A 12452-nucleotide genomic window follows, 5' to 3' on the forward strand; every position below is an offset into this window, starting at 1 on the left:
AGCTCATCTATTGCCCCTAATGCTCTAAAAGTCATAGTAGTAGAAAAATGCCCAGTATCTATCAGAGAATGTGCCACGCAATTATATTTCTTTGGTGCTTCCGTCATAGTTGAGTGTTGCCTCCTAACAGTGATGTCCTATGATCGTTACCTTGCCATTTGCAAGCCGTTACACTATCTTTCCATTATGGACCTCAGACTCCCTCATTATCTTGTTACCTGGTCATGGTTGGCTGGTTTCCTGGTTTCTATGATTGCCCACGTTCTTGTGCTTGAGTTGGAGTTTTGCGGTCCTAATATTGTGGACCATTTCTTTTGCGATGTTGCTCCCATACTTGAGCTTTCATGCTCCGACATTTCAAATGTACAAATTGAAGTATCCGTGGTAGCTATAGTTTTAGGGATGTTTCAGTTTTTTTTTATTATTATAACCTATCTTCAAATCTTCAAATCTATCTTTGGGATTTCCTCACACAGCGGGAGGCAGAAAACATTCTCTACTTGCAGCACTCACCTAGCTGTGGTTTCCTTATATTATGGGACACTAATGATTCTGTATGTTGCTCCAAGAAAGGGCTCCTATTTGAAACTGAGTAAGATTTTATCTCTAGTAAACAGTATTGTGACTCCATTGTTCAACCCAATTATATACAGCCTTCGAAACAAAGAAATCCAGAAAGCCATTACTAATTTTTTTAGTGAGGAACATTCCACAAAATAATTTAACATTCACTAACTGTACATCAATACAACTTATTAACTTAATATAACAGTTAAAGTATCACATATAGGATATGTAGTTGGCCAAATGAAACCAGGAGATCAACCAGATATCACTATCATGGAGGCACTCTGAGCCACCTTTCCATAATGTAGACTCCTCTTTTGCTGAGGAACTTTTGTGAACTAAAAGCTTCATAATTTAGAATGATGATGATGATGGTCATGGAAGCTGGTGTTCCTAAGGTCCAGAATAATGTCATACTTTTGGACAGGTACATTTCATGTGTACATTGTGTGTTTTTAGTAAAGCTATTGCAATAAACCCCATTCAAATGAAGGACATATTGTTTCAGACTTAGGTACATTCTATGACCAGATCTGTCAATAGATGTGATTTATTTGGATTTTGATATAGCTTTCTATACAGTTCCTCATAAAAGGTTACTGCCCAAATGAAAAAAGATAATGATAGAAAGGTTTAGGCAATATGGTTTGCACCTGGGTCGAAAACTGGACTAAAGATAAAGTTAGGAGAGCTGTTGAAAGCCACATCTCAGCAGATGACACAAAGTAAGGTAAGATAATGCAGTCTAAACTAGATGTTTTCAGTCAATTTTAAGACAGGCCAGCAGATGAATGTTAATATTGGCAAATGCATTAAGGGAAAAATAAATCTGAAATTGTACCTTAAATGGGGTTGGAATAGATAAATCATTAAATGAGAATGACATAGTAGCTGTAGATAATAAACTTAGCAGCTGTTACGCCGGATCAGGCACCACAGGTGATGGACCCACGATGAAGAAATGGCGAGAATATCCGATAGACAAGCTAGGATCGAGACAGGCAGCACAGGAGCGTGGTCAATACAATAGCCGGGGTCGGGGCAGGCAGCACAGGATCAAGGTCAAATAACAAAGCCGAGGTCGGGACGGGCAGCGCAGGATCAAGGTCAAATAACAAAGCCGAGGTCGGGACGGGCAGCGCAGGATCAAGGTCAAATAACAAAGCCGAGGTCTGGTACACGTGGAGATCAATCAATACACAAGAGCACCCAGAGAACATTAACATGGACTCGTTGAACGGGCAAGGAGACAAGGAACCAGGAAGGTTTAAATAGAGCCAATGGCGGGAGAGCAGGTAAGATGACAACAACAAACATAACTTCCTGCCTGTGTTACCTCCGTGAAAGACGCGGAGGAGCCACACAGGCAGGGGAGGTAAAACAACCTCCGTGGACATGCAGCGCGGCGGTTAACTACGAGGTCCTCTCTGCCTGTGTTGCCGCCGCGAGCGACGCGGCAGTGCCACACAGGCAGAAGAGGTACTGGTCGGGTGCCGCGAGAATGTAGCGGCGGATCGTTTCTCCGATCGCCGCTGATATGCTGCGGCAGTCCGAACAGAGCTGTCAGTGACCGGGAGGCGTGCCTGCTCTATACGCACGAGGGGGACGTGCGCGAGGAACGCCGTGGGACGCCGGACAGGTAGGTGTAACACCAGCAATGATCAATGTCAGTCAGCTGCTACAAGAGCCAGTAAACTATTGTCATGTATAAAAAGAAGTACTGACTATTTTGTTTCTGTATAAGTCAATGGTAGGATCCCACCTTGAATATGCAGGGCAAGTCAGGACATTATGTCAGGACTTAAAAAGGACACTATGGAACTTGAAAAAGCGCAGAGGCGGCTACAATGTTAATAATATAATATAAGTTAATATATATATATATATATATATATATATATATATAATATAATAATACACAAATCATTGTGAGGTTTTCGTCTTCTCCTTGAAAAATAGCAGGCTTGAGCTCGATGTACTTTTTTCAAACAGCATAAGCACCTTAAGTATCTCTCACTTGGGCTGCATTTTTCCGCTCCGTAAGGTAAATATAATTTGCTAAATACACACATACCATACCTTGCACTCTATGGATGAATCACATCAAGGGATAGGCTCAAGTCAAGGCAGTCTAAGGTCAGTCAAGCTAAGGGTTAACATGATAGACCATACTTGATGAAGGTTGCATGCCCTCACAGACTTAGTAAACTACAACTTTGCAAGTTTCAAGGATAGACACGTGAGTTCTAGTCAGTTGAGCAAACCCTTAACACGAAGGGTGGTGTCTTGGCGAGCACCCAGGAACAGTAACTTCCCTATACATCCATTCAGTGGAGAAGGTGTGCTCTGAGCCTCCGCTCTGTTACAGAACTACTAAACCAGGCCTGGATATTGTTGCGGAAAGCCGAGATAAGTGGGACAACAGAGTTGATAGGAGAAAGAAGAAACTGATGACAAGAAGCTGAGCAAATGAGAAGCAGAAACACTGAGAAGGTAGGGAAACATTATGAGAGGGCATGAGAGAGTGAATGAGAGCGAGTGAGTGAGTGAGTGAAAAACCCAATGAAATGCACACAAAAATTCTGTGCTCTCTGCTTAATTTTCCATTCCCTCCTTGTTTATGGACATTTTTATGAATTGAAAAAAATATGAATTCAAATGCACAAGTTTTCTTCATTTTGTTTTGTAATTATTTGACTTATCAGTTAGACTTGTGCTTTCAGGTTTGTACGAATTGCAAACTTACCGAATTTTGGCAAATTTGTTGATTCGTATAAAGCAACGAAAATGAGGCCAGAACCTCAAGAATTGAACTTAAACATAGCAAAAAGCTCCAAATTTTCATCTGAGATTCAAGGGCCCTTTCACTCACGGTCTCACTCAATCGCTCATACACTTGTGTACTCTCTCTCTCATGCTCTCTTAATGTTTCCCTACCTTATCTGCTGACTACTTCTGCTTCCACTTCCGCATCTGCTTGTTCTTCATCTTCTTTCTTTCATCCTCATCTTCTATCTTCATCCGCATCACTGTGGACATAACCTGACTCAAAGTTCCGGAAAAATGGTGGTGCTTTTGGTGACATCCTCTTGCCTGATCCACCAAATGGGGGGGAGTATGCCACCAAAAGTTCACGAAAATTCACATTAGGTTTGCACCAGGTTATGTCCGTGGAGATGCGGATAGAGATAGAAAAGAAAAGATAAAAAAGAAAAGATGAAACAGAGAAGATGAAGAACAAGAAGATGCGGAAGCATAAGTGGTCATCAGAAGCATAAGTGGACATCAGAGAAGGTAGGGACATTTTGTCATTTAGAAAGCATGACAGAGTGAGTGATAGAGAGTGTGAGAAAGTGAGCGAGAGCATGAGAGAGTGAGTGAGAGTTTAGGGCACAGGGCAACAAATGTCATTCCCGAATTAAAAATGTCCCTGGTTTTTATCCAAACTGAATGGGCAGGGAACTAAATTTGTTACCCAAAAACAAATGGGCCAAAAACTAGGTCTAAATCGTTTTAGCTCATTTGCACGTGTAATATAAATATACTGTTAAATTCACCAATTTGGAATTAGCATCGGTTTGAATTATCATCTAGGCCGACCTAGGCTTAGGGCACCACGTCCAGATGAGATGGCAGTCCCCTCCTTCAAAACTGGGGGGCAGATTGCCCTCTTGGATAATCAGGCCCCTGGGTGTACTACACTACTATGACAGCTCGACATAGCCTCCATAGACTATATTAAAAGACACTGTGCACCTTTGGCTAACATAGTGTGTTGGCTGGAGGCACCTCCCTGGGTCAGGCCTTGGGCAACTCCAAAGGTAGCTACACTGGGTATGATGTTTCATTATGATGTTTCATTATGGCATGTTAGCCTTCATTATGGAATAACCTATTAATAGATTTATATTTTCTTTCCAAGTATAATTAGACAAATTCAAGCTGAACATTGACTTGAAGTCTCCGATTAACTTTTGTATAGTATAATCATTCAAAGTATTATCATTGATCTAATTGAATGAGCCAAAGTATACAGTTGTACAGTACCTGTGAAATGGCAGAGTATTATTACATTTTTGTTACTAATAAAAAGACATTGATTTTCCTAAAAACATCTTAAGATGGAGAGGTATATATTGAATGTACCCAACAACTAAGCAATAAGTTACCTTTTTAACAAATATGCCAGTTTTAAGATTTGAGTCAAAATACAATTGTAATATACCGTAAATCTGTTTCCCTTTTTAATATTATATCATTTTACATTGTGAATTGAGAAGGAAAAACAATAGGTATATGGACTGATCATGGTGATGATGAATGATACCAGTATTTGATGTTGATGATAGTTTTTATATGTATAATGGTGTAATTAAATGTACAATGACATAAATTCAGGGGCACATTTTTTTATGTTTTCAATTTTGAGTTGCTATAGAAATATTATATACAGAATAAGCAATAATTGTGCATATATCAAAGTATTTGCTTTGTAAAATCATTAAGGTGAGTGGGAAATGAAAGAAAACCAGCCCTGGATACAAGTTACATCTGTGGAACAAAACCGCAGGCAGATTCCCTAGGGACTGTGACATAATAATGCATTCAGTTTAATGCTGTCTCCTCTTCTTAGCCCTGTTTTGAATCTGTCCTGTCTGACCATGCACCCTATATCACAAGGTTATGCTGCAGAAAACATTTCCTAATAATGCAGGGGGGTAATTGGTTACATTTTGTAAGTTTGATGTGAGGACATTCAAGAGTTTATTCAATTTGCACACTTTTCTAACAAAACTAAAAAAAAACCCTAGAAAATATTTTGGTGAATATGTGAGCTGTGCTACCTCAGTTGAGTTTGTCCACTTGAGTAGACCCATTCTTGAACTAATCTCTGACTTCTAGATGAACATACTTAAACAATTATGCCTTTAGTTATGGTGGGGGTTAAGGTGATGGAAAACCCCTCCACTAAAAATAGTTACATAGTTACATAGTTATATAGGCTGAAAAAAGACCTGCGTCCATCAACTTCAGCCTTTTCTGTTAATTTGTTGCTGTTGATCCAAAAGAAGGCAAAAACCCCCCAGTTTGGCTCTTTCCAATTTTGCACTAACCAGGGAAAAAAATTCCTTCTTGACCCCAAAATGGCAGTCAGATTTCTCCTTGGATCATTAAGCTGTTTCCCCATAATTAAAGATTTTATCCCCGAATATTATGTTTTTCCAAGTATCCATCCAAATAATAATAATACATTTTATATATATAATAATAAATAAATAATAAAGCGTTAAAAGAGGCATTATTTAACACTCATCTATATGCACTGCCTTTCTTTATCATTAGATTTAAAATACAGATATTTTGTTAACTTATTGGTCTGGTACATCTTCTTAGACCACCATTTACAAGAGTGAAATAAGGGATTTATTTGGGAACATTATTTTCTGGTCATTTCCAACACAGTTCCCTATAGCAGAAGCTCAATGCAATAAACAGTCAACAACTGCTTTAGAGGGTTTTTATAATCTGCAAGAAGCATTACATTATCTTAAAGAACTGCACAGAAAATTTAATAGAAGGAGCATAAGTGCATTGGAATATATGTACAATATACTATAGTGTCATTATTCTGGAACCCCAGGGTCAGATGCCTGGATATGAATGTCAAATGCCAGGAAATGAATAAGGTCAGATAGCTTAACTCGTCCCCTATAAAAGCACACAAAGTCTTCTGTATTTTCTTAGCTTTATTGGAAAAGTCACAGAAATAAAGGCACTTGTTGGTTGTATAGTGTTGGGAAAGTGCTTCTCTAGAAGAAGGTGCTTTGTTATGAGTGGAAGTGCTTCTGCAAGGGGAAGGTAAAAACGGATTGCCTTGCAAGGGAGAAGATAATCAGAACCTGTACTCACAGAGGCTGCTGAGATAGAATGTCCAGGGGAGAGATACAGGGGAACAGGAAAAACACCAAGAACAAACCAACTACAGAAAAGTTGCAGGGGAGGAGGAATAGCCCAATCTCAGCTATGAGAATTGGAAAGTTGCCAGGGCAACCAGCCCCTTAAAGGGAAAAAGGGAAATAACAAAATAAACAAACTTGTTCCATGACACTCCCCGTCTGGTATCTGGAGATACCACTATATATAAACTTATGTGGAACATATGTAAATACACAACAACAATACACAAGTCCACATTCTCACTGTGATGTAATGCCACTGGCTCCAGGGTTCCTTCGGCAAGGGATATCCGGTGGGTGCACAGTTCAGACTACCTGTGCGCTTCGCAATCCGTCGGATAGGTGGTCAGTTTTCCTTTTTTTTTTTTTCCTTTTCTTACCTGGGCCTGATTGGACACTAGAAGGATAGTCTCTGTAATAGGCCTTATGAAGGTTTTCACAGTCCCTTGTTTGGCAACTCTTACTTCAACCTTGCGGATCCTTCCATCTGTGCTTGGGATGGTTTTAACGATAAGACCCATAGGCCACTCGTTTCGTGCCACCTGTTTGTCTTTTAACAGGACAACGTCTCCTTCTTGGATGTCTTGTTTGATAGCTTGCCATTTGTGGCGTTCTTGAAGCGTCACAAGATACTCACGCCTCCAACGGTCCCAAAATGTGTTAGCGAGGCACTGCACCTGCCTCCACTGACGTTTATACATGTCTTTTGAGTTAAAGTCTCCGACTGGAGTAGGAATGTCTCCTACCTTTTGCGTAAGGAGCATTGCTGGAGTCAGAATGCTTGGTGATTCTGGATCTGTGGAAAGTGGGACTAAAGGCCTTGCATTGACGATTGCTGACACCTCAGCCATGAACGTGGTTAGCACTTCATGAGTCAGTTGAGCCAAATTAGTTTTCAACATCATAGAATCCAAAATGCGTCGAGCTACTCCGATCATGCGTTCCCATGCTCCACCCATGTGAGAAGAATGAGGAGAGTTGAATATCCACGTACATCCTTGGTCGCGCAGGTATTTCTGGATGCTGTTGTCTTCAATGTCTTTAGTGTTTATTTGTAATTCTTTGCAAGCCCCAACGAAATTGGTTCCGCAGTCGGAACGTATTTGTTTGACTGGTCCTCTGATGGCAAAGAATCTTCTGAGGGCGTTTATGAAGCTCGATGCATCCATTGATTCTAATACCTCAATGTGTATAGCCCGTGTGCTCATGCAGGTGAAAAGCACTGCCCATCGTTTGCAGCCCACTAATCCACCCCTCGTTTTTCGTGAGATGACCGTCCATGGCCCAAAAACATCAAGTCCTATGCAAGTAAAGGGGGGTTCTGTACTGAATCTGTCGGGTGGCAGGTCTGCCATCTTTTGATCTTGGCTTTTGCCCCTCAACATCCGACACCTAACACATTTATGGAGGGTTCTAGCGACGCACCTTTTAGCACCAATGATCCATATTCCCGCCGCTCTAATAGCTCCTTCGGTGAAATGTCGTCCCTGATGCATGACTTGTTCATGATAGTAACGTACCAACAGAGTAGCGATGTGATGTTGACCTGGCACAACAAGAGGATTGCTTTCCTCCCTACATAGGCCTGACTTACTGAGGCGACCACCTATTCTCATGAGGCCATTCTCATCAATAAAGGGGTCCAACTTCCAAAGGGGGCTTTTTTTAGAAATGCTGTTCTTTTCATAAACGCAACTGATCTGCTCTGCATACATTTCTCTCTGGACATGACGGAGAACAGTCTCCTTTGCCTTTGTGAGTTCGTCTATAGTATGTAACCTTTTGCAGATGTGCCAACCGTGGCAGCTGGTCGTTTTATCATCAGGCATATGGTGGAAAGAGATGGCTATGTGTCTAAGGTGTGCCATTGCTCGGAGAAGGGCTGTCCAGCTTGAAAAGCGATGGAATCGTTGTGATTCGAACATGTTTCTGGGCAGTATGCTCGTCAGTAGAACGGATGCTTGGGGTCTTATTTCTAGGTCCCTTTCAGGATCCACAAGTTCGAAGTGATCAGCTACGGCTGACAGTGTTTTATCGGGTTGTGTCAGAAACGTTGGTCCGGTAAACCATGACGTATTCTGTAGATATGCTGCAGGCACTGATCTAGTGGCGATATCAGCAGGATTCTGATCTGTGGGCACGTAGTGCCATTGGCTTGGTTGGGTCGATTTCCCTGTCGTCTGGAACACTGTACATCCTAGGTCATCAGTGTATTTTTCTGACTGAAGAATGTCTCCTTGTGTTTTGATCGTATACCCTTGTTTATCTTTGTTTCCAAGCTTCTCTTTGACATGGAAGTGATATGGACATGGTTTAAAGAGAGATATACGACCGTTCTCCAGTAGGTTTGTTCGTAGAGCTTTTACATTATCTGGTTTGCGTATCTTGTCAATACACACTTCGCCCACTATCACCCATCCTAGATCGAGCCTTTGTGCGCACGGAGCATTATGCTCCCCATTTCGTTGTTCACGGATTTTATGTGCTCTCATGATGTCTCTGCCAAGTAACAGCAAGATCTGGGCACTTCCATCTAGTGGTGGAATGCGATCAGCTATCGCCTGCAGATGGGGATGGTGGCGTGTCACATCTGGTGTAGGGATTTCGCTTCTATCCTCCGCCATATGATTGCACTCGATGAGTGTGGGGAGAGGCATCCTTACTTTGCCGTCCACTGAACATATGGTGTAGCCATTTACTCTCCTCCCTGTTGTTTCTATCTGCCCTGCGCACGTCCGGAGAGTATAAGGGGAGGTGTTATCTTGTATGTTGAAAAGGTCAAAGAATTCTGACCTGACCAACGATCGATTGCTTTGATCATCGATGATGGCATACATCCTTATGGCTCTTTCAGGTTGTCCGTCTGGGTGCACGGCTACAAGACATATCTTAGAACAAGATCTGCCATCACTGGCTTCCCCACAGACCTCGGTGCATTTAGATGCTACAGATAGGGGGTGTGTGCTTGGATCTTCTTCCTCCCCGCCCTGCTTTGTCACAAGGTTAGGGGCCTTGATTGTTTTAGTCTTAAATGTCTCTGGATGTAAAGCTGCTACGTGTCTGTCACTGCCACACTCTGTGCACTTTATAGCTTCTTTACACTCTTTGAATAGGTGACTTGTAGAAGCACAGCATTTAAAACAAATCCCCAATTCTCGGAGTAGGGCCTTACGCTCCTCTATGGGCTTCATTCTGAACCCAATACACTTGCTAAGCGGATGTGGCTTTCTATGTATGGGGCATTCTTTGTTAGGGTTTTTTGGTTTCTTGTTTCCATCGACCGACTGGTCTAAACTCATTTGAGTCATAGAGGACACGTCCGTTCTGTGGACGGAGATGGGTGTTCTAGTGTTATTGTACCTGGCTGCAGTATGTGTATCTAACATGAAGCTGGGGTCATTTTTTGACCGGGCTGCTTCGCGAATGAAACTCAAGAAGAATGAGAAAGGGGGGTAGGCAACTTGCTTCTCACGCTTATATTTTGAGCCTTGTGAAGTCCATCTCTCTTGGAGGCTGTAGGGTAGCTTTTCCAAGATGGGTTTCACTCCACGAGCAGCATCAAGGACATTGAGCCCTTTCAGAGATTGGTCTGTCCTTGAAGATTCCAGCTCCTGCAGCAAGTCCCCAAGTTCTCGCAACTTTGAGTAGTCTTTGGTTGTAATTCTGGGAAAATTGTCTACTCTCTTGAAGAGTGCGTCTTCGATCGCTTCAGGACTACCATAGCATTCTTCTAGTCTTTCCCATACTAAATCAAGACCCACTTCGGGGTGGTTAACATTTGCTGATCTAAGCCTCTTTGCATGTTCTGCAGATTCTTTCCCCAGCCATTTGGTTAGTAGACTAAGTTCTTCTCTTGCCGAGAAGCCCAGACTCTTGATAGCGTCTTTGAATGTGGATTTCCATATCCTGTAATTCTCCGGACGGTCGTCGAAGTTGGTAAGACCTGTCTGCACCATGTCACGCCGGATCATGTACTTGCCCATGTCTGTTAGGCCTGATACATCGATATGTCGGTCTTGTTCTGGTGTGGTTTCACGGAAGGGCCTTGTGTTCTCCCTTTCCTTGGCCTGGATGTTTGATGATCGCTGATCAGTGTGAGGAGCTGTTTCTCTATGCGTGGGCCTACCTGAGCTGTGAGACTGTTGCAGTATATCTATATGCCTACTGGCGTGTGGATCACCGCTGAGAACCTGGCTATCCCGGGTTGTGCGTACCCTTGAAAGAACAGCGTCTATTCTTTGTGGACCTAGAGAGTCTTCAGCGTCTGAGATGTCACTCAGGCAATTCCGAGATGGTGTACTGGTATTGATGCTGAGGAGGCTCCTTACATAGTTTGCGGTGCGTTGATTTATATCTTCTGGAGCTGTCTGGTCATAGGTCTGCTCCCCGCCGTCCTGTAGTGCGGCTGCTTCAAAGACTTCGGCTTGCGCTATGGCGGCGGCCGCATCCTCTTCCTTGCTTAGGGCTTCCAAGTCTGCATCTAACTCTGCCTTCCTACGTGCTATGGCAGCGTTGGTGGCTGCTGCGGCGGCCACTGCTGCCTGCTCCTCCTCTTCTATGCGGGCTCTCTCTGCCCTTATGGCCGCCTCTTTCCGACCATATTCGGCCCTAGCACGCGCGGCCTCTGCGGCGGCTCGTGCCTTGGTGGCATTCGCGCTTGCACTAGACACATTAGATTTCACTGATTTGCTTGACCTGGAAGAATGCCTGGATGTGCTGGAGCGCTGCGATGCAGTTTCCAGGAGGAGCTCCTTTCTTTCACTTTGCGCCTCCATAATGGCGGTCTGCACAATGCCGTCGCGTTCCCTATCGATTGTTTTTTGCAGCTCGCGTTCCCTCAGGCTATTAATTGTGTTGGTTCTTGTCAGATAGGTGAAATATGCTTGTGACAATGCTACATAATGTCTATGACATGACTTGATTTGAGTTATGGCTCGCTTAATGTCCTTTTCTTGTTCGCCAACATTTGTGGCATCACTCATTTCAATTTCGATTTCTTCCCATGCCTTTTCCAACTTAGCACGGTGCATCTCAATGTCAGCTTCATATTTTTCACAGGCTTTTTGTGTCAGTGTAACTGTTCGCTTAGGCCTTGCGCCTTCCTGCATCTGTTGCAGTTGTGTCGCTGTTTCAGTGTCTGACCTGTCACTCTTATGTGTTGTGTCTGGTGAGGGTCTGAGTTCTTCCATGCTGCAGGTGTGTGTAGGCCTTTAGCCAGTTCGTGTGGCGTGCGGTCTGTAACCTGTGTCAGCGGTTGGAGCCGTTTGGTGTCCTGCAGCAGTCGGCGTAGAGGTAGCTGTACTCACAGGTATCCGTAGCTCTGATCCCTATCTTGGCTGATGTCCAGTGGCGTGGCCCTTGGTAGCCTTAACCGTGGGGACATGCACAGGGGTAAGTATAACTGTTGTTCCTAACTTAGTAGCTGGGCAGAAGGTTAACCCAGGCAAGACACAAGAGTGATAATTCTGTGAGTAATACACTGAGCTGGGTTGCAGCGCTGGTGCCTTTATATTGAAGCTGTGGAAAGCTGGAGCTTTCTGTGCTGCTCCCAAAGCACATGGTATCCGTTTTTACTTTTCTGGAACCCCAGGGTCAGATGCCTGGATATGAATGTCAAATGCCAGGAAATGAATAAGGTCAGATAGCTTAACTCGTCCCCTATAAAAGCACACAAAGTCTTCTGTATTTTCTTAGCTTTATTGGAAAAGTCACAGAAATAAAGGCACTTGTTGGTTGTATAGTGTTGGGAAAGTGCTTCTCTAGAAGAAGGTGCTTTGTTATGAGTGGAAGTGCTTCTGCAAGGGGAAGGTAAAAACGGATTGCCTTGCAAGGGAGAAGATAATCAGAACCTGTACTCACAGAGGCTGCTGAGATAGAATGTCCAGGGGAGAGATACAGGGGAACAGGAAAAACACCAAGAACAAACCA

Source organism: Sceloporus occidentalis, unplaced genomic scaffold (genome assembly GCF_023333645.1).
Source record: "Sceloporus occidentalis isolate IW3139 unplaced genomic scaffold, rSceOcc1.0.p SCAF_244, whole genome shotgun sequence".
In the NCBI taxonomy this organism is placed as follows: Eukaryota; Metazoa; Chordata; class Lepidosauria; order Squamata; family Phrynosomatidae; genus Sceloporus; species Sceloporus occidentalis.